The sequence below is a fragment of the Calidris pugnax genome, unplaced genomic scaffold (genome assembly GCF_001431845.1).
Source record: "Calidris pugnax isolate Ruff unplaced genomic scaffold, ASM143184v1 scaffold197, whole genome shotgun sequence".
Lineage (NCBI taxonomy): Eukaryota > Metazoa > Chordata > Aves > Charadriiformes > Scolopacidae > Calidris > Calidris pugnax.
The window spans coordinates 1,175,656-1,194,962 of NW_015090936.1; positions in this window are offsets into that span (position 1 = coordinate 1,175,656).

A 19,307-nucleotide genomic window follows, 5' to 3' on the forward strand; every position below is an offset into this window, starting at 1 on the left:
CGCCGCTATCGGCTGGCACGGCGGGACCGGCGCCAGCGCGGCTCAGACCTGCCGCTAAGCGGCCGCTCGCTGACAAGCATCGCGGCTGTCGCGCACCCGGCGAGCGCCCGGGACGGCCCCGCGCGGCGGGACCTGAGGGGAAGGCTCGGCCCGAGCGGTGCCGGCGAGCCCCGCTGGCCGGGAACCGATAGCCTGCGAGGGTTGGAGCCCCGCCCGTAGTACTGGATGTACGGTGCTTTTCATCAGGAAAGAAGCACAGAACTGAGGTTCGTGCAAAACGCCACACATTTCTCTGCGGCTTCCAAACAACTGACTCAGCTGCACAAACCAGTTTGGTTTGCTGGGGCCACAGGACAGGTTTTCCAGTTTCAAAGTGCAGTGCTGGCATGGGCAGCTCACGTGTTTGGTCATGTCTGAGTTCTGTGGTGGGACCGCTGCACCTGGTCCTTCCACATGCACCCATCCACCAGCAGGGTGTAGCCACCCAGTCAGCTGAACAAAGGCGGCAGAGTCCAGCACAGGCTGCCCTCACAATCCCCCCCCTGCCCATCTCAAGAACCGTTCTGTAAAACTAACAAAGAACAGAAAAAAAAGATTAAGAAGGTGAAAGTCCTAATTTTTTCAATACTGCTTTTCTTAAACTGAGCCTGTACTCTGCTAAGTTAAAGACAACCTTCATATTGCCTGGTCAGTCTCAAAAGTGCAGTAGGGGATATGATCGCTGGGGGAAGAAGTGTAGCAGACTGGATAATTTCCAGTTACTTCATTTCCATGATATATAAATTTAAGTGCTTAGTATCTAGAATATTACATCTGCCTTTTTACATCAACATGTACTTACCTCTCTGTGTACTGTGTTTTGACATTTGTATAAAAACATCTCAAAGAATTCATCATACTGAGATTTGGTCACTCTTGAATGTGTACAGTGAACTTGCACCACTTCGTGTATATTGAGCGTGACCATATCTCATTCAACGTGCCTTGTTAAATGCTGTTTGGAGGCTCAGATCACCCAATCAGCAAGTTCTAGTCTACAAACCATTAGTTTTATTAGAAAATATAGAAACATAAAAGATAAATATATATAGTCTTCCTTAACTCAGGTCTTCACTTGTGGATACGCTGCTTGATGCCACATTTCAAATAATAATAATATTAGATCCTGAAAGATGAACTGATTTTTTTGCTGGATGTAAACTCCAAACTCACCAGCCAAACATGTTTGTTTTTCTTTACAGGCTGGTAGTGATTTTTTCGTCTAACAATATTTAGTCTGTAACTTAATAAGTCACTAACAAATCCAAATACAAACAACTATATTGAATTAACATTTATTTTCTACATTGCTTATTTCTCAAGCTTTCTCACTGGCTCAGTTATAGGGAAACAGCTTGATCCTCCTGAATATGAACAGAATATTCTAATCCTTACTAGATGAAATTACCATTGTAAAGTACAAAGAATCTTTTAAATAGGTTAGCTAATACGTTTTCTAACAATGTAGTGTTCTTAAAGCATTTGACATTGCAAATCCATAAATAAATACATCTGCTGTTTCTCAACAGGTCAGAAAACTTGTTCTGAGTTACATAAAAGTTGCTTTTATTTCTAGTTTCATTGGTGTTCATTGGAGACTTTGGGGGTTGTTTCTGAGGGATAAAGAAAGGTGGAGACTTCCTTTTTTTACAATGTGGCTGTAATTTGGTTTCACAGATTTACAAATATTGCATAAAAAACCAAAGGAAGATGCAGCTGATTCCATTTGGAAGACTTGGAAGTGAAAAAATAAGTTGAGGCAGAGTTGGTAAGTAAAAGCAAAGGTGGGAGAACAACTGAATAAAATTGTTAGTTCTGTGAAAATGACAGATGTATCTTGTAACTCTTAAAAAGCATGATTTGTGAATGATCCATTTCAAGAGGAAAGGGGAATCCATTTCAAGGTGGAGGGGAATGCAAAATTGAGTAGATAATGCACCATAATATATGTATTTTCTGTTTTTCTAGAGCTGCCGCCTTCTGACTAAGCTTTAAAATATACAACAGTAGTTTTCCTGTGAACACTACATTATATATGACAAAGTAATTCATCAAAGATTCCAGTGACTGGAATGAAAATACACACCATCAGTGGAGTGCAAGGGCAGGGAGTTCTCCAATGTATAGCAGGTTAGTTTAGTTACAGAGGGCTTCTTTGCAGTAGCTCAGCAATGGGGTCTCAGTTTGCTGTATGTTATGAAGTGTCGTTCCAACAGTTACCTATTATTGCTGGCTCCATATATGGATTTTTTACATCTCCCATAACAATGTTGTGTTGGAATTATCCGCAGACCCATAATGTAAGTGGACATAATATATTCCCACTGTTTTCAGAGACATCGAGAGGCTTCATGAAAATCATAAACTGTACGGCTACAGAGACATTTTATACCATATTAAATTATCTAGTGTATTGATTTGAAAGAAGACTTGAATAGATCCAAGCCTTCTCTCTCCATAATGAGAAAGCAAACAACCACCCAGAATTTTAACAGTTTAGAATGAAAAGATAATCCAGCAACTCTATGTAAAGGTCTGATAACAGACTGGTGTACTAGGGCACTTCACTCTGAGCTCTTCTATTTGAAACTAGAGAATGACCAGCTGTCCAAAATGACAGCTATCTCAAAATCCATGCAAATACTGCAAAACAGTCTGGAGTATCTTTTTTTTTAAAAAAAAAAAAACATTGTCTAGAGATTCACTCCCACATTCAATCACACAATCACCTTGTCACTTTCAAAATAGGGATCATTGTCACTTTAAACAGGCAAGTCTGAAAGATGTGCCAGGAAGAACAATTCTAATTTCTGCACCTTTATAATCAAAAGAGTTTACATATTTCTGTTCAGGTGCATTAGACTGATTGCACACACATAGTTCAGAAGCATGTCTCACAGGAACAGCTGCAGTGGGTATGCTTGAGATTCCTGAATATTTAACCTTATAATACTGGGGGATATCCACAGATTGTGACAAACATTCAATATCCTCAGACATCTTTCAAATTTCACCTCAGACATAAGTGGAGAAATCTGGATGTATGATTGGGCTCTGTAAACTAGCTGTCTAGCCAACCATCCATCCCAGAGAGAGGGACACTGTTTGCAGCTGTCTCAGGGCACGTAGCATAACCTCTGTTCTGTGTTCTACATTCTGCAGATTCCAAATCTATTTTACTATGTTGTACCACCACTTACTGTGTGGCAAAATGAAATTAGCATTGTGGTTCTGGAAAAATAACACCTAAAAGGTAGTTTAGGTTAATCTGCCAGATGAGAAGCGGGAGGGAGTGTCCTTTGACCAATAAACAGTTGCAGTAAATTGGTGGTTTAATTGTCTATGTACAATACTAATTCCTGCTTAGAGTGCAGGCAAAAATGAAAAAATGAAAGCAACAAGTTTACAATTTTTATAAATAATAATCAGATTTTTAATTGGGTTGAATTTTGTGCACATGACATGTTGTACATGTAGCAGCATAACACAGAAATGCCGACTCTTGGAAATAATGTTCCAAGTTATTTTGCTCAATCAACGTCTTAGCAAATGTGCTTTATCATCATATGAAATTTGTTGATTATAGCAACATTTGCTGATTTATTTGACAGGCTGAGAGAGTTGAGGTTGTTCAGCCCAGAGAATAGAAGGTTCTGGGGACACCTTATAGCAGTGTTCCAGTACTGAAAGGGGGCCTACAGGAGAGATGGGGAGGGACTCTATCAGGGAGCATAGCAATAGGACAAGGGGTAATGGTCTTAAACTAAAAGATGGAAGATTTAGATCAGATATCAGGAAGAAATTCTTTTCTGTGAGGGTGATGAGACACTGGCCCAGATTACCCAGAGAAGTTGTGGATGACCCATCCCTAGAATTGTTCAAGGCCAGGCTGGATAGGGGTTTGAGCAACCTGCTCTAGTGGGAGGTGTCCCTGCCCGTGGCAGGGAGGTTGGAACTAGGTGATCTTTAAGGTCGCTTCCAGCCCAAACCATTCTATGATTCTATGATAGCACTGAACTTAAATATAAAAATCTGCAAAAGTATTTTTAAGTTCGCATTTCCCTTTCCTCACATCTTCAAGTATAGATTAAGAATGGTCATTCTTTTTGTCATTTAAAGTCAACATCTATTTTTGTTCTGATTTCATGCAGTGTGTTCTTTATATCGGTGCAACATTAAGGTCACCTTCTATTAAGCCTATTTCACTTGTTTATTGTGGAAATTTTGAAATCTCTCAATGAAAACAATGTTTTTTTTGTCATCTTCAAACTTTACACAAAAGTTTTACCATAGACACATGAGATCATTTCTTTCAGTGGATAATTTTGCTGCATGATGAAGCCAATCTATGAGTTAGGCTTATTTAGGCTTTCAGTTTCAGTCTTAGTCTTAGAGTTGTTGAATTTTGCTTTATGTGAAGCTTGATTTTGTTCATTTAGTTCAATGTGAAAGTATTATATAGCATTTGACACATGTTTATTTAAATACATCATTGTTTAATGTTGATTTTCAGATTTTCTGGGAGGGTTTAGGTGTTGGTTTGTCTTTTTAATCAGTCTGCAAGTTTTATTTTACAGTAATCAGAATTTTCATGGCATGGAAATAGTGGGCCCCTGAAATTTATTCTTTTTGTATTATTTTATATAAGTATGAAGCTAATAAGACTGCACCAAAATTAATAGAAGCTCATTGATTGGACTTTGGCGTGGACTTCTAGTTCAGTCCTGGGTCTGATATTACTGATTTCAAAGGATTATTGACAAGTAGTTATTCAAATTGGAAGAAAGGAACTGAAAACCAACTCTCTAATTTACTTTATCATGTTCCTTCGGTGGTGACTGTCCATATGTTAATAAAGTTCTTATTGTAAACACTGAAAATCTGTAACACAGGAAACCACATGAATGCTTTTGGCAACTGCTCCATTCTTTACTAAAGCTGCTATTATTATAAATTAATCTCGTAAGTGACTATGGGAATGTATTACTATGGTAACTGTCATCCACAACAGCAGCTGCTTACTTTTCATTGCTGTTGCATATATACATTAAAGAAGATAATATCTCTTCTTTCAATTTTTATGTGCTTAATCTGAAAAAAGACACCAGCATTTCAAAAGCTACCCATCTAATGTCAAATGAAGCCAATCTATGAATTAGGTTTATGTAGTCTTTCAGTTTCAGTCTTAGAGTTGCTGAAGATTAGCTAAAGGCCTAGCTTTAATGTGATCTTATGCCATGAGAAATAACTGCACAAAGGTAACACAACAAAGCCCCTTCCATGTTTCGTCAAATTCAAAAGATGAGATTTTCCAGTAATTCAGAAAGTCTTTATTATCAATACTTAACAATTTTTATAGTAACTATAGTCAATAGTTACAAAGAAGTTTTCCTCCCTTGCCAACCTTTCCAGGAGGAACACATAATTAGGGCTTCTGTTCCAGTAGGCCTATTTTTACTTTTATTTCTTTAATGTCTCATACTCTAAGAACTAAAATCTAGTCGGTTGTCCTTTGGTTCTACACTGTACTCTATTTTACATTTTCAGAGATGTCTTTAGATCTAAGCTATGCCATTCTGCTATGCCATTTAGATACTTGCTAAACAGTGGGTCTCTTGGTCCAGCAGGCAGAGGAAATATGAAGTATGTTCCTAATGTCAGTAAAATAATCCCATTAATCTTCTTAATGGTCTCATGAGAGAAGTATTTTATGTTATCCCTGCTTTAAGGATGAGGAAAACATAACACAGAAAGATTACAAGTCAGATTGAAGTGTCTAGCATTACTTACAGAAGTAGAATATTACTTGGCACAGAAAGGGGTCAAAATAATTAAATTCTTGTGTTATGGTTCACTACACTGGTCCTTTTATCTGCCATATCAAAACATGTAAACTAGGACTAGAAAAGGTTCAGAGAAAAGCTGAGGGATGATCAGAAATATAGCTTCCTTATATGAGCGATTAAGTAAACTAGAACTGTTTTCAGTTTGAGAAAAAGATATTATGGAGGGATATGATAAAAGTACAAGATGGTAAGTGTAATAGAAAGGCTGGGTATGTCTCAGATGTTCATCATCTTGTCTACTGCAAGAACCAATTAAAAAAGCCACAAACAAAGCTGGTAGGATCCTGTTTCAAAGCAATGAAATGAGTACTGCAATGGGTAATAGAGCTGTGGAACTCCTTGCCAAAGGTCACTGCAGACACTCAGAGTCTATATTGGTTCTGAGAAAGACTGGGCAGCTTCACAAAAGAGAACCACTGAGGCTAACCAACTACACAGAATTTGTATCTGACTTTGGAAGTCCCTGAGCTGAAAAGGATTGCTCAGGTGCAAAAAGTCTACAAAAGTATTAGACAAAATTCCTACTTCATGGATAAAGTTAACAACAGGATGTTGGTCTTCATGGGTATTTGGTTTGGCCTAGTAGGCTTGTCCTTAAGTGTCCATACCCCCGTAAAGAGCATTGTCGTTCGAAATATAAAACAATAGTAAGGTATTTAATCTTACTATATTTGTTTTTCAGACATGAAACAAATGCAAATATTTGAAAGTTGTTGGCGGATCAACTGTTTGACAGTAGGTCCATTATTATTCTGTTTATAAAACATTGCATTTTTAAACGCTTGATCTTCAGTGTAAACTGAAGGGCTTAAACACTTGCTTTCATGTCCATTTATTGACATATTTTTTAAAACCTAATTGAAAGTTTCCTGCCACTGGGACAAAGCTTCTAAAGGATGTGGAAGTTCTCTTAACTTCATTTTGCTAACTATCAAGCATAGGGAACGTAATTTTAATGAGCTTGGTGATTTTGTATTAAGTCATACTGGAAGAAACAAAGAAACAGTTGTTGACTCTGAAAGTACCACAGTAATGAGATGTAGAACTTGACTTAGAAATTGCTGCCACAAAGGACACTACTTTTTTAATAATTGAGGGTTTTTTTAAATTCCTTTATGAATACAACTTAAAGTGTATTCAAACCACTCTTGCAGCCCCCTCCACTACCAAAGCCTTGCCAGATAAACACAATACAGAAATCTTGGAGGAAACTAAATATTTTGAATATGTTATACTTGTCAAACAATCTGGAAGATGAAGAAATAACTATTCAAAAAGAAAGAGAAATTAAGTAAATTTTACTGTCATACAAACTGTGCTAGAACAGTTTATGACAGCTAATGAGAATGGTTGTAACAGGAAATATAAAACTAAATTCTAAACTATGATAACTGGAATTAAGCTTTAGTAAGGACAGAAAAATAGAAAGAATAAAGACAGAACATACTATATAGGAATAAATATGTTTGAAAATTAAGGTTAGATATAGCAAAGGTAGAAGACAGGTAAGAATTGGTAGATAAGTTCAACCCTTAGCATCTCAAAATCTTAAAATGTCCCAATGCCATCTAACCATGGAGACACATTTTGCTGGCAAAAACACTTAGGTCCTTGAAGTTCTGCTGTGTTCAGAAGGACTGAGCATTTCTTACAAGCTTTAGTCCCTTCAGAATTGAAAACAACAGTAAGCAGTCTGTTGCCAGTGTCACCTGAATGGCTTAATTCAATAGGATGAAGGACACATCTACCAGACTTGTCACATCTATTAGTGAAAGCTACTTGCTTGTCATGCTGTCTTTGCATTATATAGGCCCTAACAAACGATTTTGGATTCCGCTTTGAGGGTCAAGAGCTGAAAAGCAGTATGCAGCATTCCCTGTAGTGGTGCCCTTTGTGAATACAGCCACAACAACCCAAAGATCTTTGGAGCCTGCCAAATTGAAAAGTCTGGAAAGTTGGCCCAGCAGTTTTCTTCATTTCCTAAATGAAAATTTAACCTAAGGGAATCTCTTAAATCTCAATAAGTTTATCAAAATAAAAATAGCAAGTCTTGAACAACCTAAGAAAAGGTACCACTTAACCTTTTTGTCTTCAAATGGTTTTAATAGGGCTGCCAATATAATTATGTCTTTAAGTACAGCTTCTGTAATACACTACAAACTCTATTGTAAATAACTATAATCAAGGGACTGACTGAATAATTATAATCAAGGAACTCCACCATTTTAAGAATTTTTGCTAAGGAAGTGAAGATCTGAAATTGGCTTCTAATTAGACAAACGCTGCAGTCAAGATTACGCTTTCTAAGTAAAGGACTAAACACTGAAAGTATTACCTTGATCCACCAATTGCCTACATGCCCCTCCATAACTAGGGATACTTTTTTTTTTCCTGTGGGGACTCTTCCCACCTTGTTTTCTCCCACTTATGTCAGAACTAAAGTCACAGATGTCTCAATTGTTGTCAGAACTACCACAGTGTTCCAGATGCACCAGCATGAATTCCTTACAGGTTCACGTGTAAATGATAAATGAACCACTTATTTTAAATACAATTATATCTGATAAGTGAGAGCACAAAGGATGCATATGTTAAAGCAACAAACAGTAGAGGGTTTTTTAAAGGTGTGGAAGGCTCACAGACTCAATGAGAACAGGACTACTAAAGAGAGTTGAGATCTTCCTCTGCTTTAACACTGTTATATAAAGCTTGGAATTTTATGGAATAGAAAAATTCCCCAGAAGGTGAAATGAGACTTTTATATCTTACAACAGAGGATAAAACCAAACTAATTTAATTATTCTTATATGAAAGAGAACGCTTAGAGAAACAGAACCTGGAGAATAACAAACCACATCAGGAGATACGGATTTTTACAAAACTTGTAAGGGCCATGCTTTCAAAGAAAAGTCTGACCACATAAGAATTTAGGCTACCTCTTCCCCAAAACCTACATTTCAAAAAAGAATTTTGTAATGAATGTAAATTTTGTTTGTAACTGTTAAAAATGTTATTTAGTCCAGAATCAGCATTATGATTATATAGCAACTATAAAAAGTTCCAGGTTGTCCAGTGATTAGTTTAGTCTAGGAACAAATTTCCTAAACTATTTGTCTAACAGAAGACAAACTTTTTCCTTATCCCAGCAAGGAAATAATTCCCTAGAACAATCTTACATTGGCTTATGCTGGCAGTTCTTTCTTTTTTTTTAGTTCTTAGTCAAGCAACCACTGAGGATTCCTAAAAATTCAATAAAACAACCAAAATGTCTTGGACACAGAATTCTCTTTCAACATTGCTCTTTTACAAGTTTGGAAGAAAATCTTGCTGAGAGGCAGAATACACTGTGTCACAGTCAGCACCTACTAACTGTAGCCAAAGACTGTTCTTTTAGAGCTGATGTCAGCTCTGAGCACGGAGGCATCGTTTGTTCCTGTTTACCTGTGAAGTACCACAGAGCCATTCCACTGTTGCTAACAAGCCTAGAAGGGCAGGACGGAGGCCCTGGGAAATTAGCTGGAGACACCCCAAGCTGCACATACTTTCATCAGGGAAAGGAACCTGATTATCTTCAGACATCCTTTGGAACCTAAATTAATCCGCGATTCTGTGATTTTTTCCAATTCAGAATCACAGAATAAACTGTTGGTTGATTAAGCAGTAGATTTAGCTTAATAAAGGGGTAACTGACTGAAATTTAATTGTTTGCAATATGTAAAACACCAGACTGGATGATTTAATAATCCTTTCTTGTCTGTGAAACTACCAAGCTCATGAAAATGCAACCCATTTTTTTAATATCACAATATTGGACATACTGCAAAGTAGAAAAGTGGCTTTGATACATACTGTCACCTGCTTAGCAATTCTACTGAAACTCTGTTGAGAAATCAAAAATAACAAATTACTGTCTAGTCAGCATAACTTGAAGTGCAGTTCTGGTTAGCTTTTGCCTCAGCCAACAGTTTCACATACGGAAAAACATATAGTGCTTACCCTCCTTTGCAAATGAACACTGTGACTAGGTCTACATGTTTACAGACCTCATAATAAAGATGACTAGAATAAGGAATATCATGGCGAGTCGTGACTCAAACTTTCAGGTAAATTGGTTATGTCCACATAATTGAGTTTTATATAGATGAGAGCCACAGAAAATTCAGTTTAAATAATCCAGAAGCATGTTTCTTTTATTATAAAACACACAACTAAGTAAAAAAGTATTGCTTCAGGGCTTAGCAAGGTGGCTACAGACCTAAGTGATATTAAAAAATAATGACTAGGGAGCACAGAATTAAAAAGGGAAAGAAAAAAAAAACAGCAGTAAAAAAAGTTGAGAGAAAAAAATATAAAAAATAATCTGAAAATTCAATAAGAAAGACAGAAATGAATTTTACCTCTTGGTAATTATCTGTTAACTGACAGCTAATTACATTTTTCTAATCACAGAAAGTTAACAGGCAAAGATACTAAAAAGTGGGAAATTATTGACTTTGTATCTTAAAAAAAAATGGGGAGCAAAGCCACAACCGTTGTGAGAGCTGGAATGGTCAGGAAAAACTTGGGAGATTAACATCTTGAGAGGATGCATAGAATCCCAATGCAAGATTTCAGCCAAGCTTGAAACTCAGTGCTATTTGAAATAATCTTTCCCTGCAAGTGCTGTTATGGTGGCCTACAGTGCATTTGCAACTTTCGACATGCACTTGTCTACAGAAGCAATACTCAGTTTTGCTCGGTTTCTATAACTAGAAATATTTTTTAAAAGGACCTCAAAAGTGCTATATGGGCATAGGTTATTCTTGGATAACATGGATACGATAGATGAGGAGTGTTAATATGTACTCTTATAGAAGCAGAAACAGTAGGCTAAAAGTGGAGGAACTGGCATTTGAATCCAATTGTAGATCTATCATAGTGGGAAGAACAGGAAAAATTAGTAAGCTTAGATTCACTATCGCAACAGATCTAAAGATAAAAAACCAGCTACAGATAGAATGAAAAAGAAAAAACTGATTTCGTTTTAATTCGCTTATAGTAAATGTGAACTAAAGGACTAGGGATATCACAGGCAAAAAAAATAATGTCTTTAAAATATGAATTTGGGAACATAAAATATACAAGAGTAAAAGAAGGCAAAGCAAAACAATACACAGAATTTTGGCATCATATCTATTAAACACCCCAGTGCTATGACAGTGAGCAAAATGTGATCACCTGTGTTCAAATAAAGGTTTGGCATGCAAGTGCACCATGTTCAGAACTCCCATTAAAATTCTTTTACTTACTACAGTTTAAGTATTACATCTAGAAAGTATAAACTTAACCCAAAGCTAGTTGTAATTAATATCCTTCAGTCTGGCTTTGCCTGCAGGATAACAGTGTGCAGAGGTGAAGGTTGGTTGGGTTTTTTTCTACTCATTAATTCACTGCATGATTAGACTTTCATTAACTGGAAAAGGTCTAGAGACTTAAGACAAACAAATGTATTTTTAAAAGCTGTTACCTACTCATTTTTTAACTGCTTACTAAAACAAAAATGAAAGGACAATTGCTTGACAAGGTGAAACATTTGGACAACAAAGACAGCATTACCAATAACATATATTTTGAAGTTTCTGACTATCCTAATAAATACTTTTTCTTGTTTCTATTGTAAAGGTCTCAAAAAGATTTAAGTTTAAAGCTGATTTTTTTCTATTTACCCGCCTCCTGTTCAGCAGACAGCTATACCTCCAGTTTGATTTCATAAGTTGCATTAGCATTGAACATTTTCCAGGCTCAAAGACAGCTTAAAAATGTTTGCAGTGTTATTCTACTCATATATAAGTGAGATTAAAAAAAAAAAACAACAATGTCCTATATTTCCTAGAAAGCAAGTCTGTCTAAAAAAGTAAAGCACTGGAAGAAGTGAGGGGATACAATTAAGGTAGACTGAAAAATGAGTAGTTCATAGGAACAAACATCAGTTACTCGTTTGACAGATGACCTCACTTTTTTTTTTTTTAAAAAGGTTCTATAAAAGACAATTATATGTTGCTGGTTACATAGTTAGAAAGCATTGGTTCATTGATTCTGAAGTATTCCATTTGAAATACAAACAATTTAACAAACTTTTGCTGAATCCAAGATAGGGCTCTCTCAGAACTCTACCAGGGGGCAGCCATGATAATAATGGACAATCTGAGCATCTTTCTCTGTTATGAGATAAAGCAATAAAGAGCGTGCACCCGAGCAAGCTGTGCTGGTGGGGAGAGAGCGAGCTACCTTTTTTCCCTCCCCTACCTACTCAGTCATGAGGGTTCTCAGTTCCCCATGAGTGCACTACCTGTTGTTTTGCAATTCACTGAGTTATTGAAAGAATGTGGAGGTTGGTGCTTACTGGCCACACTGTCTTAGGAGACAACATGCTTCGGGTCTTCAGACTGAAGTGGTTTATCCAGGGAAGTGTGTCTGAAGCTTGACTTCAAGATCACAGTCTGAAAATACATGATTTCTAGCATGTAACCATGAAAATGAGTAGAGCTCATTTTATTTTGTATTTTGTAATTTGCAATCCAAATAAACTTACTTCTGGGTATCTGAGGTCTTGGGATTGAGACGCAATATTATAGAGTGCTATTTAATTAAAAAGGCATATCTTTCAAGTTCACAAATCGTTCACATTTCAGAGCAAGGTTTGCAGCAGTCCTTATCAATCACTGGTACATCTTGTATGAGAGAAGAAAAAAGGAAATGGCCTTCCCAAGTCAAAACATCAATAGTTTCATCCTCTGATTCTGAATCAATTCCTACAGAGACAAGGTCAGTTAAATTACATACTTTCTGTACTTTACTCCAGCTGACAATCTGCTGGTTATAATGCAAGAACACAAGGGCTCAAATAGATTTTTCTGACATGGTGTGCCATCTGGCACAAAGCAGTCTTACAAATGCTGCTTCCCTGCTCTGCTTTTGCAGATCTAGTGAAGGCATAATTGTAAGCCCTGTCAGTTTTCAGTAGCAAAGTTAGCTTAATGCATTCTATCTGTAGGTATCAAAATCACTTTTGCCAGATGCAATGTTTCATGGTTTCAACTTAAAGATGTAATTATTTTTCCATGCAGAAAAATTCTCCAACATTAGAAGTACATTTGAAAGTGTAGCAGGATTAAAACAAGAACTAGGGAATTATAACTGTGACTGGTTGGGATATTGGTGCTTAATGGAGTAACACATTAGGAAGCAAATGAGTTATTTCACTGTTATGGGGCCAAATTGTGATCTCATTTCCTCAGATGCAAGACAGATGAGAATCTGCTTTTAATAAGTGAAGCAGTAACAGAATGAACCATCATGCAGTAATGTTGCTTAAGCGTTCCCAAGCAGCACTATCAGTACATCTCACTACAGAGGCAAGGTTGCGTGTCTTTGCAACTTTGATTTCATACCATTCTGAGTGATGCTAGAGTGTGTGGTGATGTTGTGATGCTGCACAGATGGTGACTGGCATAAAATTACTCTTTCATTTGTGACCCAACTCAGAATTCAACCTTAGGTCTCCAGCAGGAACAGGACAGTAAACCAACTTGCTGTGACAGGTTTTTTTTCTTTCAATGGTTTTAAAGGTCTGCCTAAATACTGCTGTTACTGATGAAAATCTTGTTCCCAGACATTAATGCTACAAGGGAAAAAAGACTGCAGATTTTACAGTAAGAGCACCATGTATTCAGATATGCTGAATAGCCAGGTGTGCAGTTCTGAAAAATTCCTCCTAACACAAAGATTCTACCATGTTTTTTCCTCTTATGTACAAATGGCACTAAGTGGTATTAATTTTATCTTCCTCAGTACCCTATTCAGTGTTCAGGTTAACAGAAGGCTCTCCTTCAACCTATTTATTATACAATATTGTTCAGTGAAGCAATGTACATTTCATACTGTAGGGCTACACAAAAAAATTCTGTACACTTCTATTTAACAACCATAATTTTGTACTCCTACAGTCCAACTGTAGGATTATAAAACACTTCTGAAAAATTAGACACAGCTATTTCATGTGTTTTTGATTTACCTACTCTGTCTTAAACTGAAGCAAAGACAGTTGTTACTGCAGATTTACAGGACAAATGAAAACATCACCCAAAGCATTGATTATAGCATGGGATTTTCTAATTTCCCAGAAGATTCCAAACATATGTCATAGTTTTGCAGAAGTGACAAATACCGTATCTGAATGGATATTTTTTGGTCTGCCACTTTAATACTTTACTGTTTAGGCTGCATAACTGGCAAGATTCAGCTTTCTGTGATTCTGCAATTTTAGAAATACCATTCTTCCATGGAAACCTTTATGCACTGTGGAATTAACTTAAAATTGGAGGCCCATGATTTCCACTCTAAATTTTAGTGCACAGGGAACAAAAATGTTTGTTTTCCGCAAATGGGATTGAGATGGAGGGCAGAGTTGAAAGAAAAGATGCACCTGCTGTATAGCTATTGGCAGCTTTTCTTCAATTGCACATCCTATTTACAAATAACAACATTTTCTAGTACTATTTAAGAAATAAATCTCTTTTCCCCATTAAATAGTACTGTATTGACTTCTATTTGTTTTGCAACAGAAGCTCAAATAATAGTAATGCTTGTAACTTTTGCCTACCAATATGAATGCTGGAAGCGAAAATCCACTATTTACAGTACTTTTGAAAATGCTATCTCACTTACATGAAGATATTTGGACAATTTAAAGTAATTTCAGTGCTTCCTTAGGACAAAGTATATACTCTATTTAATCATTTTAGCTAGTGTTTTCAGAAAAAGAGGCCTAAAGTGTCTAAATTCATATGTAAATATCTGAAATGGGATTCATTTTTATAAGGAGTCCAGGTAGAATAGCAGAACACAAGTAACAAGTAGTGAATTGCTTGTTTTTATGGCAATATCACCTTTATGAACTGGAAAACAAATGCCTGCATTGGATTTAGGTTGCAGAGAGAGAAAAAGCCAAGCTGAAGCAGAATAACAGTAACTTACAGCTGAGCAGATGACTAATCAGCCTAACCTTAGATTTGATTCCAGAGCAAAAGTTCTGTTTAAAATATATTGTATATCTGGCTAGTTAATTATAGGGCCCCTCCCCATCCATGTCAAATGAGTGATATATTTGAGAACGATTGTCTCAACAGTGTTCTTTCAACATCAAAAATCATAGTATTTTTCTCCACAAAATCATCATATTAGTAGAAATTCTAAACGTGTTAAGGAAGGACAAGAAACTTGCTAATTCCCATTTGGTATGCAAATATTCCTCTATTCGCCTACTATGACTGCAATTCAGTTTAAGATGTGCTCTTACCATACCTTTTAAGATGCCATAAATCTTTTGAAATATCACATGAAAACTATGTGACCCAGTTTTTTATTAAAAAAAAGCAGTGCACTACAGTACACACAGTGTACAATATTCCATTTGGGGAATATGATGAATGACATATTAGTCAATAACTTTAAATAATATATTAAAACATTTTTACTGACTTTTTCTTTTCTAAAGAATTCTACCTGAGATGGGAATTATTAAATTCCATGGAACTGATTTCTATGGGAGATTCAGGAGGAGACTTTGAAATGTGAATTTTCCTTGGGAAAGTGTGACCCACTGTATTATCAGAATACTAACATACTCTCTCTTTTCTTCTACCATCTTAGGACATGAAAGATATTTATCATTATAAAACATTACAATATCCACATCACAAATATTTAATGTTATTTTTGAAATGCATAATTCCTAGATAAAGGAACAACTCATGAAGCCAGATAATTGTATTTTTAGTTTTACTTTTTAAAAGCACTAAAAATTAGTTAGAATGCAAGATGCAAATGTAACCCAAGAAATTTCTTTCAGAGCCAATAACTGACCTTTTTCTCACCCATAAAGTGTCTTCCAACAAAAGGCCATATTCAAAACTGGACTTAACAAATACTCATAATAGTTTGTGCTCTGCTGGCAGAGTCTTCCAGTCACAAAGAAAACCTTTAAGCCTGCCTGTTAACTCAACCTAACAACCATGTTTCATGATTTAACACCCCCAAAAGTCCCTGGTTTTTTTCCCCCATGTGGAATATTATGGAATATATGAAGAACTACATTCAAAGGCTGTTTCTTTATACATTTAAGAGATGGGAAAAAGATGGAAGCAATAACAAGAGGAGTGCTGAATCTTTATGACAGTAAAATCCAGCTCACCAGGAAGCTGCAACTTTTCCTCTTTACCAAGACCAGTTCAATTCACTCCACTTTGGAGTGGCAGGTACGTAGATGCACAGAAGTTCTGGGGTTTGATCATACTAAAACAAACCAAAAAAGGACTGCTGTGAGACATCGATCTAGTAATGCCTTGCTCATGGCTCTTCTCATTTTAGAGAATCTTAGGTCTGGTAGGTGAGGACCCATCCTGCTGCTTTCGTACACCTGGAGGGCTGTTCTCAGCAGGTAGAGCGTTGCCAGATTTAGACTGTCAGACATGGTGGAGAGAACGTTCTTCATGGAAGAATGCGAGCTGTGCTCCAGAAGAGAAAAGTCAAGCAACAACAATAAGTAAATCTAAGTTCAACGCCCTTTTCCTTTCTTTTTGCTGAAGTTGCCTTATAAAGAATGACTGTTTCTCCTGGTCTGCATCCAGTAGAGATGGAAGATGACTGGCAAAAGAGGGGACAACAAGGTGGATAAAGAACACTGTTAACTGCGAGTATGAGAGCAAAACAGCAATACCACAAGTGTGGGCTCATCTTGAATAACCTTCTACCACTTTCTATCTGATTTCTCTTAAAATTATTTGCTTTTACTTTAAAGGATGTTGAGAAGATACTCTTGTTTTTCCAAAGAAGCACCTAAGCTGTGAGAGACAGGAACACTGATGGGAGCCTCAGTGTCCTGGATGCACACTGGTTAATCAGTTAAGCACTTAAGGAGCACTCGACAGAACATGTGTGATTTGAAGACACCCAAACCTGGCTTTGTTCCAAGCCTTTAGTTCACTAGGATGGTGAGCCCCTGTAGTTCCTCTCCCTAGCAGTGCCACAGAACTGCTGTAAATTTTCATATGGGGCATGGATGAAAAGGACATCGTCAAGTAGGGAATTAGTATCTATTCTCCCTTCAATAGCAACAGACACAGCTTTAAGTTTGTTTGTTGTTTATTTCAGATTGAGTATTCTTAGTAGAAGGATGTGGAAAATAATCTCTTTCGAACACCAGAATATGGTTTGTCCATTAATCATACAAGAATGCACTAGGCATCCAAGCAGAGCATGAGAATAATCCAGAATACATTGTGCATGCATGCCAGAAGACAGGACAGAATAACTCACATGCCTTGGAAATAGAGCAGATTTGTCAGTATGTAATTCATAAACATTTTTCCTGCAAAGCAGAGTCAGGAAAAATCTCACCAAAATTAGAAGTTCCCAAGAATTTTCAGTATTTCAGTTTCTTGTGTCTAACAGATTGGTGGAAAATGTTCGTGCAGTGCCTAAGAAAGTGAAACTTCAGCATGAAAAACAAGACTTCTACTGTTATTCCGTGACCTGAATGACAGAGGAATGAAAATGCAGGAGTCACTATATGATGCTCTGAGTACGATGTGATTCACGTATAACTTTTGGATTTCAGCTCTACTTTATAAATGTTTTTTGTGTATGTAACTTCCTCAAACTGCTAACTTATTTTGAATGCAGTACTTGTTTCCTTCCTCTCTTCTCTACCCGCAAGTTAAAGACCCAGTAAACAAAACAGCAAGGCGTTGAGCAGTTTGGAGCTTGATCTAAGCTGGCTCAAATGTTTGGATCAGAGGACTCCCCAAAGTCCCTTCAAACCTGAATTACTCTTTCATTCTGATTTTATGATGTTATATCAATCAGAAATTCCAAAATTGCACAGGATTCACAATAGACAGTTGTTTTCAATTCACGAGCCTCTATTCACAGAAAATCTAGCACGCCTAAATAGCAAGAAGAACCAGTTTGCCCAACAGGCTAGTGTCAAAACAACAAAATGCCTAAAATGGACTGTGATCATCAGATGAGACTGATCAGCAGAGGAGAACAGAATTCATAAGATAGGATTTTTATTTTTTTTTTTTTTATGATTTATTCTGGGAGTCTTCCACAGCTTATCTTTGGAGAGCAGAAGAAAGAGAAACAGAAATGACTGCTGCAGCAAGAAGAAATGCCAGATTTTGAGGAATTTGTATGAAGTGAAAGGAAAGAGAACTGAGCCTGGATTCTTTCAGAGTCTTGGTCTGGGCCCAAAAAAATGCTACAGAGCAGTAAGCACACCAAAAACATGGGAGTACATACAGAGTTCTGTTGTTCTGCGTGTATCTCACAGTACCTGGGGAGTGATTCTGGTAGAAATCTATAAAAAAATATGTGCTGATATAAGGTGCGATTTACTAATGACTTCAGTTTTTCTGTTGCAATGGCAATGTTTCTCCATTTCATACTTTTCCCTAAGCAAATGAAAAACTCCACTGTCATCATTTTGGCCTAAGTCTTTAGAAAGGGACCAATGGTAGCTCTTTCAGGTAGTTTCATTATTTTCTTTCATCTATTCCTGACTGCTTAAAATGAACAAATTTCACACAAAATGTGCATGATGGAAGTCTGTAAGAGGACTTCAGGGTGTTTTTTAATTTTGCAGTAGCCATTGAAGTTTTTATTCTGAGCATGCTGAATATTAGACACTTCATAATCTTACCAGTAACTTCAACCTTATCAAGGGGATCAAGGGAAAGAATTTCCATTTTGCTGACACAAACTCACAGCAGATTTCCACATAGCTTCACAAAAACAGTGGACAGACAGGAGAACAGTAATGAGTTCCTAAAAAGGCTGCCAGAAGAAGGAGCAAGTGACTACAACAGTCATAATATATGATAATCTGGGTATAACCTAACAAAACAAACATGAGTGAAAGGACACATCAAATATACTGCTTTCCAATCTCAACTTGACTTAGATTCCCACAGCTTTAAAACTATCTCCAGGATACCTTAAATAGGACAGAAATAGCTCCAGGGCAAAGTTGACTTTAAGACATTCTTCAGAGGTCATTCCCATAATGTCAAAAAAATTCAGGGAGGCTGCCAAGAAATAATGGCCTCTGGAAGAACAGTCTTGTATCTACCTTTTCAGTAGGGATACCCCTTCTGTGATGGGAAGATATTTCCCTGAAGATGTTTACTCTCGTCACTATTTCCACAAGGCAACAATAGGGAAACATTTCTCCTTGAAGAAAAACAAATTATCTAAGTACTGTAAAGATGCCATTTTTGTTTTACGGTTCTTCTGTTTAAAAGAAAACACCCCTCACCAAGGACCATGATATTTTTGGTCTAAAAATTGACTATTTCTGTGATATTCCAAAAGAGATTATCA